At 37.9% G+C, this 15,804-nt stretch overlaps 1 protein-coding gene and 1 pseudogene across 1 annotated transcript in view; both read left to right on the forward strand.

Moving 5' to 3' along the window:
* The window catches only part of LOC103350803 (ATP synthase F(0) complex subunit C2, mitochondrial pseudogene), a 45,378-nt pseudogene extending 29,687 nt beyond the window's left edge, over window positions 1-15,691 (forward strand).
* The window catches only part of NDST4 (N-deacetylase and N-sulfotransferase 4), a 295,027-nt gene that overhangs the window by 101,058 nt on the left and 178,165 nt on the right, over window positions 1-15,804 (forward strand). The gene's annotated exons all lie outside the window — the stretch shown is intronic.

The following is a 15,804-nucleotide window of genomic DNA, read 5'->3' on the forward strand; positions in this document are numbered from 1 at the left end:
GATCATAGGTCAACTACTTATCTTCAGATAAATGTATACTCTTTGTTTATGGGAATTTGTATTTTCATGGAATTAAGACAATTCCCCCAATTGTATATTTTTGAAAGGAAACTTCAAAAGCATTTTGGACAAAGTTAGTAATATGTTTAGAATTATACAATTGGTATCAAACATCTCAAATATATGTTTAAAAATAAATAAAAGCTAGGTATTAAATAGGTAAGGAAACTTTACATAGTTCAAGTCATTTGACAACAGCACTGTTGGTAATGTAGGTTCCAGAAGAAATGGTGAGTAGGATCAAGAATTAGATTGTTAAATGAAAATTTAGATAAAAATATTTTAAAACATAAAAAAGAAAGCAAGACAGAAAGTAATGATATCTCAGAGATAATTATTATTACATTAAATAGCAGTTGTGATATCATTGAGAAAAGTTATTTTTAATTATGATTTTAGAACTTTGTGTACAGTTACTTTTAGTGATACATTCAATCTTCCATGACATGTTAACTTAGTGGAATACATAGATATTTCTCTTACTTTTTATTTAAGGTATACAAATTTCATATTTACAGATTTAGGAACATAGTGATTGTTTCCACCCTACCCTCCCTCTCACCCATTCTCTCACCATTCTTCCTCCTCTCTCTCAAATTCCCACTCACATTTTACAAAGATATAGTTTCATTTTTCTTTATACTCATATTATCAACCCTATACTAAATAAAGACTAGAAGCCATTATACTTAGTGAAATAAGCCAGTCCCCAAAATACAGATACCATATGTTCTCCCTGATCTGTCATAACTAATAGAGTACCTAAAATGTAATGTGCAGGAGTGAAATTGACATTTTGACATTTGATGATTGCTTACAGCCCTTGTCTCGACTGTTGAGGAACATTTTAATACACATTCAAATATTTATAACAATATAAGGAGGCAATATCCATGCCAATTGCAACCTTTGTTTCTCCAACTTTTCCTTTGTTATTGTTGATATTTATAACTAAACTCTTCCACTATTTCTTTGCCTTTTGCAAGTGCCTCCAGGATTGTACTCCTTTACTTAATGAGGTTAACCAAACCTTCATTCTTAAGGATCTGGATCTTTAGTAGTCTTACTTGGGTTGAGTTTTTGTAGTGCTGTATTGACCTTAATCATAGGACAAGGTAACACAAAGCAACAGCCAACAGCCTGAGGGATCACTTGTATTTCAGAAATACTCTTACTTATTTCAATTATGAAATAGTAGTCCTATTTCTTCTGATAGTCAGGATCAATCACTGCAGCCATCACAGTAACTCAGCATGAGAAACTCAACATGGCCAGGTGACAAATATTAAACTTTTCATTCAATGGGATCATTGTTCTGCTTCCTGGCTGAAGCATTCCTCCTTAGGAAGGTCAGCAGCACATAATCTTGTGGGAATGGGAAACAAAAACATTGCAGGAGCAGTAGTGAGTGGTGCCACACTTATTTCTTCCCCTGGAAATACAATATACGTTTCACTGATTCAAAGCAAAAGAGGGTATTTCAGAGTCCATGTAAAATGGAATTAAGTGATAACTTTATTTTGGAGGAAACACTTTTGAAATCTATGCATAGTTTATTTATGGTGGGCATTTTCCATGAACTCTTTGAAGACCCCTTGGATACAGCCTTCTGGAGAACACTGAGCGACTTGCAAGGTATTGCCACCCAGCTGTTGCTGTAATGAGTCTTGAAAAGGTCATTTCACCAATCTATCAAAGCAGATATTTTAAATGGTGACATGCATGGCTTAGGACACAGCAATTCCATGGGCATTCCATTGCTGCACTTCATTTGCTGTGAGGGAGGTTCTTTGATAAGTACAATGTTTGATAGACAAGGATTCCAAAAGTCTACAAATGACAGTTGGGGGAGATGTTTTGAAATTAAAAGATAAGTTTATTTGGGAATACAAAATGTTGAAATCTATGTGCAATTTATTCTTAATTCACATTTTTCAAGAACTTTTTCAAGTTTCCTCATATACCCTAGTGTAACTCTCATATACAGGACTGTTCTGTGGCAGGAACCTAAAGCTCCAAACATCATCTTTTTCTGCCTATTGACACTTCAAGCACCATTGATCTGATGGATCACATGGTCCAAGTGACAAGGATACTTGCATAGTAGGCTGAATTTATTGCAGAATCTGTTGTTAGTACCTCATTTGAAACTAGCAGCTTTTTGGGGTTACTCATAAATATACCATAGTAAAACATAAATAGTGAATGTATTGATGCAACAATTTCACCATGAAAGGTACATGTCAAAGTGGAATACATTATTATATACTAATAATTTCCTTGAAATGAATGACCCTTGAACTTTTGTTGGATCAATCCCTTACCATTTAACAAGCAAGTCTAGAGTAGTCATTAACTCATGCCATTTAGATAACATTAACATAATATCATCACTATGATGGGCTAGAGTAATGGTGTTTGGAAGGGAAAGGCAATTAAGATCCATATGAAGTAAGTTAGGACATAGGATTGGAGATTCATTATACCCATGAGGTAGCAACAATGCAGCTATACTGCAAGTATAATCAGCTGAAAACATTCTGTTTCTGATAGGACTTATTGATACAGATGGAGAAAAAAACATTTTCCAAAGCAAAATCTGCATATCAAATATCAAGCAATGTGTTTATTTGATTGAGCAACATAATCATATCTGATATAACAGCCATCATTGCAGTCAGCTCCTACTTGACCTTACAGCAAATCATGGCCATCCCCCAAGAATCATTTGCTTTCCACATAGGCTATTGGAAAAACTAGATGGGGGTGTGGTGAAAATCATCAGCCCTGCATCTTTCAAGTCCTTGATGATGCTACTAATTTCTAGAATTCCTCCAGGAATTCAGTATTGTTTTCAATTTACTAGTTTACCAATTAGAGGCATTTCTAGGGCTTTCACTTAATCCCTTCTACTATAAAATCTTCCAATCTACAGATCAGTAAACCAGTGTAGGTATTCTTCCAGATGCCAAGTATATTCATTCCAATTATGCATTCAGAACTGGGGAAGTAAACACATGAAGAGTTCAGGGACCCTCTGGGTCTACTGTGAGATGCGAATGAACTAAAACTCATTGATGAACTGACCTCCAAAAGCCCCTACTTTGAATAATGGACCACAGTGATGTTTGGGGTTACCCACAATGTCAGTACAAGGCCAGTGTCCAGCAATTTCAGGAAGATCTGATTTCTTTTTCTTTTTAAAAATATTTATTTGGGTGACAGAGAGACAAAGAGACAGAAAGCCATATAAAGAAAGAGCTCCCATCTGTTGGTTCATTCCCCAAATGCTCCAAATGTCTGGACCTGGGACAAAGCTGATGCCAGAAGCCAGGAAAACAGTCCAGGTCTGCCATGCAGGGAGCAGGAAACCAATTACTTGAGTCATCACCCCAGTCTCTGAGGATTTGCATTGGCAGGAAATTGGATTCAAGGGCCAGAGCCAGGAATCAAAACCAGGTATTCTGTTTTAGGATGCAGGCATCATAACCTAGGATAATTGCCTGCTCTGTATTTCTTTTTTTTTTTTTTTTTATGCACAGTTAACCTGACAAAAGACTCTATGTACTTTTTTTATGTGGGTAAGGCTTGGAGAAAGATTAACAGTGTTAGAGATTTTTGAGAGTGTAATGGGGTTCTTCTAAAGGAGATTTGGCCTCTTTTTCATTCAAGGACATTTTGGTTTCTAAACTCACTCAAGATCTGGGAATGGATCTAGGGTTTTGAGTATCAATTTTTGTGATTAAAATTAGACTTTAATTCATTTGACTTAGAACTTTTTTTATACTTACCAAGTAAGAGTGGATAAGCATCTCAGTCCATTTTTTTTCTATTTCTATAACTAAATACCTGAAGCAGGCTAGCTTTATTTTTTTTAATTTTATTTAAATTATACAAGTGTCATGTGTTTCATATATACATATTTAGGAACATTGTGATACTTCTACCCTACCCTTTCTCCCACTCATAATAGCTTTATTTTTTAAAAATTAAGATTATTTACATTACAGTTTTGCAGGCAGAATGTACAAGATCAGGCAACCTCAGTGCTTCTATCCCTGATGTCGGCCTAATGGCATCCCACAACAGGAGCATATGTATGAGGGAGACATCATATTTCAAAAAAGAAAGCCAGAGTGATAAGGGTCCCACTTCCCTTCCTTGGTCATGCTCCCAACTGACTTAAGGATCTCCCAGTAGACCTCAACTCTTAGAGATCTTACCATCTGAGCACCACTGCAGTGCCCTGGGAACTAATTCTCCAACACATTAACAGATTGGGGACAAACTACATACAAACAATAGCTATAGGCTTGCTATCTACTTTTCTTCTAGAACATTATGAACAGTTAGCAATGTAGGGGTATACACTAGACAGACTATGCTGATTTATGCCTTGAATCTGTTGTCTCTTATGATAATAATCACAAAAACCTTATCTTCAACAAATTGAGTTCAACTTCTTGATCATCTCACCTGGGAATCTCATCAGAAATCTATCCGGTTCCTCACACAAATTTATTTCTGACAACAGTGATAAAACATGTGTCTTCTGGACCATACAAGAATGTGTGAGTAGATCTTAAGTACATTTTAACTTTTTTTTTTTTTTTTTTTTTTGACAGGCAGAGTGGACAGTGAGAGAGAGAGACAGAGGGAAAGGTCTTCCTTTTGCTGTTGGTTCACCCTCCAATGGCCGCCACGGCCGGCACATCGCGCTGATCTGAAGCCAGAAGCCAGGTGCGTACTTCTCGTCTCCCATGTGGGTGCAGGGCCCAAGCACTTGGGCCATCCTCCACTGCACTCCCTGGCCACAGCAGAGAGCTGGCCTGGAAGAGGAGCAACCGGGACAGAATCCGGCGCCCTGACCGGGACTAGAACCCGGTGTGCTGGCGCCGCAAGGTGGAGGATTATCCTATTGAGCCACGGCACTGGCCATTTCAGCTTTCTAAACTTTCTAAGCTATTGAAGTCCCTCCACATTAAGCCAAGCTAGTCCAGGATTTTACAGTTCACTGGGGGTGGGTTGTGTTTTGTTGTGTTTCACTATACCAACCAAGTTTTCAGAGTTCTTTCTAACTCCCTGGCCAATAACATTTAAGTGCATATTCTCTCCTCTGAGAGCCCATATCACTAAATTCAGCCTGATTCAAGGTTTTATTCATTCTATTCTTATACTACACTCTTAAGATCCAATCTCCCACATGTTCTTTGGATTTCTGTCTCTGTAAATTAGGAAACTAAAGTGGTTGTCTTTAGGCCGGTGTCATGGCTCAATAGGCTAATCTTCCACCTGCGGCACCAGTACCCTAGGTTCTAGTCCCGGTCGGGGCGCTGGATTCTGTCCCAGTTGCTCCTCTTCCAGTCAAGCTCTCTGCCGTGGCCTGGGAGTGCAGTGGAGGATGGCCCAAGCCCTTGGGCCCTGCATCTGCATGGGAGACCAGGAGAAGCACCTGGCTCCTGGCTTTGGATCAGCACGGTGTGCTGGCCACAGCAGCCATTGGGGGGTGAACCAATGGATAAAAGGAAGACCTTTCTCTCTGTCTCTCTCTCTCTCTTCCTGTCCACTCTGCCTGTCAAAATAAATAAATAAATAAATAAATAAATAAAGTGGTTGTTTTGGAGTATAGTATACTTCCTCATTGGTCAGACCTTATATATCACTTTTAGGAGCCTGCTAGAACTTGAGTTTTCCCACACATTGCAACTCTAACCCTCTGGGTATCATTCCTTAAATGTAGGATAATTCCTAAGCCTCCTACTTATTTCTTTCATGCTTAAAAATTTTACCTTCCTTTTAAAAATTTTATTTTAACTATTACCATATTATGTATGGCCATTAAATATATATCTGGCCTGGAACTCTTTTCTAAGTCCCAGAACACTTGGCAGTTGCTTAATGAACCTCTTAAGTCATGTTCTTTCTATCACTTCAAGTTAAATATATCTGAATTTTAATTTATTTCTATCTCAAAGTCAGTATCTCTTCCAATTTTCCAACTTCCTCTAGTGCTACAGTCACTTCTAATGCTTTGCTCAAAACTTGAAAAATTAGTTATGCTTAACTTTCCCAATATCTGCTTCTTATGTCTTCAAACCTTTATTTCCCAGGTTTATTTATATTTTTATTGCCTCTAATTATTCAATACCATTACAAGCACAGCCCTAGATCATTATCAGTGAAGATTCAAAAATCTTCAATGGCTATTCATTGTCTGTAATGTAATCTACCACTTAAGGTATTTTTTAAATCTACCTCTTCCAAATCATACAAAGATGAAGATAGATTTTTTTCAGTTAGTGCTAATACCAATTAATATTTATGGAAAGTAAAGAGTTTGAGTCCCAGAAGCTCCACTTCCAATCCAGCTCCCTGCTAATGTTCCATGGAAAGCAGAGGATGATGACCCAAGTCCTTGAGCCTCTGAATCCATGTGGGAGACCTATATGAGATTCCTTGTTCCTGGCTTCTGATTGGCCCAGCTCTGGCCATTTGGGGAATGAACCAGAGGATGGGAGATTCTCTCTCTCTCTCTTTCTCTCTCTCTCTCTCTGTAACTCTGCCTTTCAAGTAAAAACATCTTTAAAAAAATCAGAGGGTAAACAGTTACTCTATTATTGTTTATTTTATTTAATTCCAATATGAAGATGTGAAGAAATTCCAATATATAAAAGATGAAATGAAGTCACTTAAATTATGGTTTAGGATGATTTTTATTTTTGCAACTATTAAGCTATAAATAGTTGATTTACAGAGACATTGAGCTGTAATATAAAACCATGAAAATTTAAGATGCTAGTTCAATTTTCCATCAGATAACCCAACCATTTATAAGTGAAATATCCCATATATCGATGATGAATGTAAAAACAAGTTTTGCTAGCTGCAAAAAAATGGATTTAGGGAAATCTAGCTCTAATAAACATTATATCTAGATTGTAAAATTGATAACATATCATTTGTTTTATGATAATATTGTTGATGCATGTAGCCAATAGTGGTTTATTTATTGATTTTCATTTTAGTTTTTTTTTGTTTCCTAAAATTATGGATGGGCTTTAAGTATATTCATTCTATTTGGTCATGAATTCTCCTCTCACTTTATCCACTCTAACTTTTTAACACATCGTTCTGGTGCTCCCTCTCTCCCTAACTCTCTCTGTCTCTCTTATGCACACACAGACATATACACACATGCATACTTTTCCTCCCTTTTCCATTTGCCCTTCATGCATTCCATTTGTAAATTATTTTATAAATTACTTAATTTATCTACTAAATTAACAATTCCACATTTTCCATTATATACATGAACAATTAACATTGCTACATGAATCTGTAGCATTACAAACTACAAGTCACTGTAACTATTATATATTAAATTTATTTTTATTTCTGTCCTTGCTGTTTGAGCTCCATGTAAGAAAGAATTATTTTGTCTTAGAAAGATGTATTGCATATAATATAAAGCTATGTTCTCAGTTTTCAAGGAGATGAGATGTATTCTAATGTTTGAATATACACATATTAGTTTTTTTTGTTTGTTTGTTTTTTTACAGGGAGAGAGAGAGAGACAGAGAGAAAGGTCTTCCTTTTTGCCGTTGGTTCACCCTCCAATGGCCGCTGTGGCCAGCATGCTGCGGCCGGCGCACCGCACTGATCCGAAGGCAGGAGCCAGGTGCTTATCCTGGTCTCCCATGCGGGTGCAGGACCCAAGCACTGGGCCATCCTCCACTGCACTCCCAGGCCATAGCAGAGAGCTGGCCTGGAAGAGGGGCAACTGGGACAGAATCCGGCACCCCTACCGGGACTAGAACCTGGTGTGCCGGCGCTGCAAGGCGGAGGATTAGCCTAGTGAGCCACGGCGCCGGCTCACATATTAGTTTTGATTCTGAGATGAGAAGACCTTAAATGAATAATTTTGTTATTTATTATTACCTGACCCTGTGATTTCTCTAACATATTAAATTATTCACTTTAAAAGCAGGATGTCTAAATTGACAGCATTGGGGCTTACAAGAATTGTCTGTTCATAAAACTATCAATCATTTTAGAGAAGCAAAGACTGGAAGTTGCAGCAAAAAAAAAAAAATGCCTAATGTTAATCTGAAACTGTTGCAAAATTGGAGAGTTTGATAGTGCATGAAATATAGTGAAAGGTTAGGAAGCAGAGACTTTGAATGGAGCATCTGAAGAGATAAGTGATAAGACTTTTCTCAGACTGCAAAAATATAGATTAGTATCAGATTGCCATGACAGCTAAGAAGTAGAGTTAACATAATTGTTTAGTGTATCAGAAGACATGTAACATGGAAATGAATAGAGACCATTCAAGAGATGAGAAGGTTTTTTTATGGGATAACTGCACTATACCAGAGGACTAAAGTTACATAGGGAATTGACTATAAACAGAATGAATGTTTCTATCATTTTCTTTCTTTTCCCCATTTGTTAGTTGTTCAGTGTTGTAATGACTGTGGGAAAATAAAGGCATTACAGCTATAATGCATAAGAAAATTAAATTTTTATTAATGTAAAAAATCCATTCCACCTAGGCTTCATTGATTTTCATTCCTTGTAGTGTTTGGTGCTAAATTAGTTACAAATTTCATCATTGTTTTTTCACCAAGTGATGGTACAGTTAAGTGCAAATTTTCTTAAGTAATATTTCCTTGACTGTTGATTACGGAACAAAATACGTAGAAATTTTACTTTAGAAGTAGTCTAAATGAAAATTGTATTCTGGTTGAAGGAATCAGGTGTATATATGATATCTTCACATACCCAAATTTATATTCACCCAAATATTTAACATCAAAGTCACAAAAATCCTGTACTATGTATATATTCATAACATGCATTTATTGTTAATAGAGGTGAATTTGAGACTTCATGTATTATACTAATTTTAAAAATTAAACACTCTCATATCCTCAAGAAGCTAATTTATTAAATAAAAAATAACCAATTTCCAGACCCCTCATTTATTCTCCTCACCCTTCCAGCCTCAATAGTCTGGGTATATATTGAGATTTTTGTTTGCTTTTGTTTTTATTTTTGATTTTGTCTTTATTTTAGCTGCCACATTTGAAATACTTTATTTGTCTTTCTGCATCTGGCTTATTTCACTCAACATGATGTCCCCCAGTTATATCCATTTTACTGCAACTGACAGAATTTCATTCCTTGTATAGCTATTTTGCAAGGTGAAATGCAGCACATATGACAAGACAATAGAACCACATCTCAAAAACTTTATAAAAATACTAATATTTAGTACTTTTTAAGTATTCTTTCAGAGAAGAGAGTACCGTCTCAAATCTTTCCCTAGTTCAAATATCTCTCTTTTTAGTTGTCTATTCTCATTGAAATAATTATCAAACTTTTAAATAGACTACAGCATATTAACAGCACTGTCCTATACATCAATGGCTCATTTATCCAGAAAAGGTATTTTAGTAGCAAGTAAGTGCTTAATACAGTGAGTTTTATGAGGCGTTTTCCCCCCGGGAATTCTTATGTGAGGTTACTCTAGTGAATTATTTAGTAAAGCACTGAAAGATCAAAGAAATGGCTATGACCTCATCTCAAAACATCTGAAGGTCTGAAATATATGGGCGGGCTAATAGGCAGATTCTCTCCGCCTCAGAAATCATGGTACAGCATCTGACAACCCTGTGTGTCAGCATACGCATATTAGAATTGCTGAGAGCATGATTAACTAAGTTTGCTGTGATAACTACTCCTGTTGGTCCACTATAAAATTGTCTGTGTGTAAGCTCTAAAATGCTGTGCCTTGTGTCTTTAAAAGATAATCATAATGTAACTGCCACTAACCACTGCCAGATAAATTTAGAAGGTAAATTCAGTAAAAGCAAATAAAAAACACCTCTAGTCAAGATTGCCACTAAAAATTTTGGTTGTACTATAGAAAAATTCATGTATAAATCAGTATCTGGATAAAAGGAGAATCTTCAACAATGCTGAATCACAGACCTGCACCTAAACAATGATTTTACTCATTTACAAAACACAAAATCATTTCATCATGAAGGGATATGACAGAGATAAGTAGTGACTATAGTTAATGGAAAATAATGGTGTATTTATGCTATGAGAATTTGTTATCCCTCTTGATAAAGCATTTGATGTGTATTTGATAAAAGTTCTGTAATTTTAAATAGTACTAAAATTTGTGGATGTATAAGTTCTCACATTTTGTCCATCCAGAAAGATCTATTGGAGCTCCTAATTCCTCTGAGGATATTCTGGTGGTCAGTTTAGAAATTATTTCCCTGGTCTGAGGACTTTGGGAGACTCACTAAGTTTTAAGCCATTCCCCAAACTTTTTATTTCTTTTTTTCTAGTTGAAAAGGAAATAATTGACATTAATACCCATCCTGTGATCATTTTAAAAGTTAATTCAACATCCCCTGAAGTACTTGAATTCCAAGATCAACACAGGAACTTAACCAGATTTTCTCCAGGCCCTAAATTTTTTCAGAATAAATGCAAAAGAGAGTCCAAGTAGGAACCTTGGCAGATAGGCTTTGCCATGGTTTCATTTATGTACTGAGAAATAACAGAATAAATCCCTGACTTTTCCTCTTATCTTTAGCATCTCAGTAAATGCTAGTTAATGAGATACTTTTATTTATTTGCTTATTTGTTCATTTTGTGTGGCAAAGTATTACCTGTGCTTTTTATCAATTTTCTCTCCACCATCTTTGGAAAGTTGCTCCACTGATCCTTTCCATCCTTCCTGTCATCATCATTCCCGCATGGGATGGGGTTTTCAACTAACCTTGCTTTCCTGTTAAATATACAGAGGAAGGCCAACCAACCAAACATGCCCCCCTCCAAATCTTCTCTTTCTTAAACTATGTATATCTTTAGCATCTACTTGATCACATTCACTCTTGAAAGTGCAATTTGCTTTTTTCCTTAACTTTTCAATATGTCATAGTCCATTTCTTGCCATCATCACTCCTTTAACATTATTATCCCCCAGTTACATTCGTATTATGAAAATAAAAGCACATACTTTTCACTATTTCACCAAAACAGCAATATAAGAGACAAGCTTAGAATGTGAAGTCATACTGTGTGTTATAACCTTTGCCTCATTTATAATGTTAGTAAAATGAAGTGATAAGAACACTGTTTTTGTACAGCACAATAATAAAAATTAGATGATTTTGTACACATAAACTGCTAATACCCATGTCTGGCTCAACAAGTATAACTTAACTATTGATATCTCTATTTCCTGTGATGTAAAATAGGATATTACAACAGTTCATTCTATAAGAATCAACTTGTGACACTAAGTGCCATTACTAGGGTAAAAAATGCATGTAGTAAATAATCAATAAACCTGTCTGTTTTAAAACTCTCTAAATTTTGAGTTTTGATAACATCCATTGTTTTATTATTACTATGACTAAGGTTTTTTTTTTTTTTTTTTTTTTTTTTAGATTTATTTGTTTATCTGAGAGACAGAGTTACAGAGAGAGGGAGAGACAGAGAGAGGTCTTCCATCCACTGGTTCATTCTCCAAATAGCCTCAACAGCTGAAGCTGAGCAGATCTGAAGCCAGGAGCCAAAAACCTCTCCAGTTGTCCCACTCGGGTTCAGGGACCCAAGAACTTGGGCCTCTTCCGCTGCTTTCACAGGCCATTAGTGGGGAGCAAGATCAGAAGTAGAGCAGCTCTGACTCGAACCAGTGCCCATATGGGATGCCTGCATTGTAGGTAGCAGCTTAGCCTACTATGCCACAGTGCTGGCTCCTAAGTTTTATTTTTTGTGCCAGTTTCTTGGCTTTCTGTCTCTTTTGTCGCTTTTCTTTTTCTGTTTATCCAGAACTAAGTGTACCCAGGATTCCATAGCTGACCTTCTACTTTAATTACCCACCTATTCAATCTGTAGACTTTGTTCAAACCCATGAATTCAGCTTCTACCATAACTCCTGTGTTTACTCCCACTTCTTTCCCAGTTCCAGTTTTCCCGTAGGATTCCACTGCTGCTTTAATTTCAGTTCATCTGCAACCAATACTCCCTGAAAGATCTTCATCATTTCATTGATTAAAGATTTTCAATGGCAACGTGTTACTATGGGGATGAAATTGAAATTGTTTAATCTTGACCAAAAACAATCATCACTTTTATTGAAAATATTTATTTTATTTGAAAGTCAGAGTTGTAGCGAGAGAGGCAGAAACAAAGAGATCATCCAACTGCTTGTTCCCTCCCCCAGATTGCTGCAACAACCACAGCTGGGCCGGGTCTCCCAGGTGGATAGCAGGGATCTATGCAGCTGGGACTTGAACCAGTGCCCAAATGGGATGTCTGCTTTCCCTGCTAGGCCACAACACAGGCTCCCTCATCATCCTTTTTGTCTCCTTTTCTAATCAGTCATGTAGAGTTTCTTTGAGTTTCCTGAGTCCATGTTGTTGTGCCATCTCTCCAGGTCTTCCACAGACAGTACTCCTTTCTTTCTGCCCCTTTCTGTCTCCTCCTTTCTGGGCTGCCCATCCGTCTTATCAGCTAACTTGGAAAGAACTTTCAGATCTCATTGATCGCTGGTCACTTCTACTGGGGAATCTTCACTCTTTTACCAAAGCTCTGTTCATACTTAATACACTGTGAAAACATAAAACCTTGTATTATACAGTTTAATATTCTTGTCTTTTACTCTCCAGGACTGTGAACTCAATAAGGACAAAGACTATATCCCACTGTTCTTCACTCACTTCAATCACAGCCATATCGCCTTCTAGCTGTTGCTTAACCATCTCTCAGACCTATTCTTCCACTAGATTTCTGTGGTGCTTGCTCCTTCTATCAAATAGTCCCACAGCTCATGACCTCACCTGCTTCAAAACTTTGCTCTAATTTCATTTCTCAGGAATACCTGCTACAACTACCAGGAGGCCCAGTCATACCTTACCTTATGAAACACTATGATGTTAGGTAATTCATTTATTAGGTTTGTAGACTGTCTTTTTAATTACAATGTAAGCGTGAAAGAACTGTAATTTGTTTGTTTTTTTTTTTTTTTTTTTTTTTTTTTTTTTTTTTTTTTACAGGCAGAGTGGACAGTGAGAGAGAGAGACAGAGAGAAAGGTCTTCCTTTTGCCGTTGGTTCACCCTCCAATGGCCGCCGCGGCCGGCGCGCTGCGGCCGGCGCACCGTGCTGATCCGATGGCAGGAGCCAGGAGCCAGGTGCTTTTCCTGGTCTCCCATGGGGTGCAGGGCCCAAGCACCTGGGCCATCCTCCACTGCACTCCCTGGCCACAGCAGAGGGCTGGCCTGGAAGAGGGGCAACCGGGACAGAATCCGGCGCCCCGACCGGGACTAGAACCCGGTGTGCCGGTGCCGCTAGGCGGAGGATTAGCCTAGTGAGCCGCGGCGCCGGCTGTAATTTGTTTTTATTGTTTTCTATTGTATCTCCAGTATTTAAAACACAGTACATCTTCAACAAATAGTAAACAATAGATCCAAGAAGTTTAAATGAATTATTTTTCTTTTTAGGTGTTTCAATGCCAAACACATAATAGGTATTAAAGAATATTTATAACATTAGTGGTAAATTAAAATATTTAAGCAATTCAATTTTAGCAACTAAATTCAGTTGAAGGACTTTAAAATTAAAGAATTGCATCCTTGTTAAAATTAAAGCAAACATTTTTGCACTATGGTTAAGTTCGAAAAACAATCAGCCTTGTGAATTCAACTATGATCATGTGAAATGTAATCATTTCAATTTGTTAAGTAGCTGAATTTTTTTGCACTTTTTCCAGCATCACCAATTTAGGAACAAGCCTAGGATCTTTTGCCTAATTAACTCTGAAAAGGACGAAATATCAAGTACTAAGAAAACACCACGTACCTCTTGTACAACTCACTGAACTAATACATCTGTTATAGTAGAATAGCTTTCTATTATACGTTCAACTTGAACTGTGATTTGGGGTTGATCAAGAAGGGATTGGCCCTTGTGACGAGCAGCAAGATGAAGATATATTTATACCAATTCCACTCTCAGGGTCAGCTTTACTTACAGAATGACAAATAGCTATGGTTTTCATCAGCCAGAGTTCAGAAAGCATCCTCTGCATTCACTGTGTAGTGTACTGAAAGCTAAAGAGATAAAGTATTTCCAAGTGCCAGCAGCAAACTCTTCACTTCCTAAAGGGCTGGAAATTGAGTTGTATACTGGGAAAACTGTCTACTTCCTAGATATAAACTGAAGATTCTAAAAAGTTTCTTGCTTTAATAATTAAAAAAAATTAAGATATTAGAGTTATAGAGCTAGGCAAATGGAGAGTTATGTAATTTCTAGAAGTAAAGACGCCACACATCTTAACGGTATGGGGGATGGCCGGCACCTTGGCTCACTTGGTTAATCCTCCACCTATAGCGCCAACATCCCACGTGGGCGCCGGGTTCTAGTCCCGGTTACTCCTCTTCCAGTCCAGCTCTCTGCTGCAGCCCAGGAGAGCAGTGGAGGATGGCCCAAGTGCTTGGGCGCCTACACCCACATGGGAGACCAGGAAGAAGCACCTGGCTCCTGGCTTCGGATCAGCACAGCGCCAGCCATAGCGGCCATTTGGGGAGTGAACCAACAGAAGGAAGACCTTTTTCTCTGTCTCTCTCTCTCACTGTCTATAACTCTACCTGTCAAATAAATTTAAACAAAAAGGAATGGGGGAGCCATCTTGCTGAACGAAAAATGCAGTTGTCCAGTGGTAAACAGACCCCAGCATGGGATTCTTCGTCATTCAGTCATTTTCTGACTATGCAAACAGGCAACATCCATTTAAATATTTTCTGCTTCATTTTCTTTATATATAAAATGATGGTTACCTATAGTTAATACTTATTAAGGCCTAGTCATGATTTTTCATTACTACTTTACATGTTTACATAAAATCTTCCCAAATTGATGAAATTATCTATTTATTCTTTGAAAGAGGAACAGAGAGACTCTGTGAACATTAAGAGCTGACAGAATCCCTAAATGATAGATTAGAATTCTCATCTCACCCAGTCCCTGCTCTTTCGTATTTGCTAAGCTCCCTTTAGGCACACATGACAATACTAGTTTCCCTGGGAACGTGAACACCATGGCTATGAAAACAAATTAAGTCCCTCCCTTTCTTCTTTGCACGGGGAGCAGCTCTCCTGCTACAGCCCCTCACACACTACAAGGCATGCCTGCTCCAACATTGTCTCTACCCTCTCCTTAGTCAGGAGCACCTTCCAGCTGCTGAACTGGCCAGTCTGCAGTGGAACTCAAAAGACAAAAGACACTGATAGGTGAGCTCCTGAGCAGCTTGGCCATCCCATGTCCCCTGATCTCACTTGTCATGAGCTGCAGCTTCCAAACCGGTGCCATCTCAAGGGACGTTGACACAGCAGCCAAGTTTTTGGGTCTGGGGCTGCCACTATTGGGGTGGCTGGTTCTGGGACTGGCATTGCAACTGTATTTGGGACCCTCATCTTTGGTTATGCCAGGAACCCTACTCTGAAGCAGCAGCTCTTCAGTGTGGTTCTGGGCTTTGCCCTCTCAGAGACCATAGGGCTCTTTTTCCTGATGGTGGCCCTTCTCACCCTCTTCACCATGTAAAGGAGGCAGCTCCAACTCCCATAGCTGTTTCTTCTGTGCCTCATCTGCCTTGTCCATTCCTTCCCCTATACTTTCCAAGGTAACCTGGAGAAAGTAGTTGGCTCAGGGTTTGA

This window comes from Oryctolagus cuniculus, chromosome 8 (genome assembly GCF_964237555.1).
Source record: "Oryctolagus cuniculus chromosome 8, mOryCun1.1, whole genome shotgun sequence".
NCBI lineage: Eukaryota > Metazoa > Chordata > Mammalia > Lagomorpha > Leporidae > Oryctolagus > Oryctolagus cuniculus.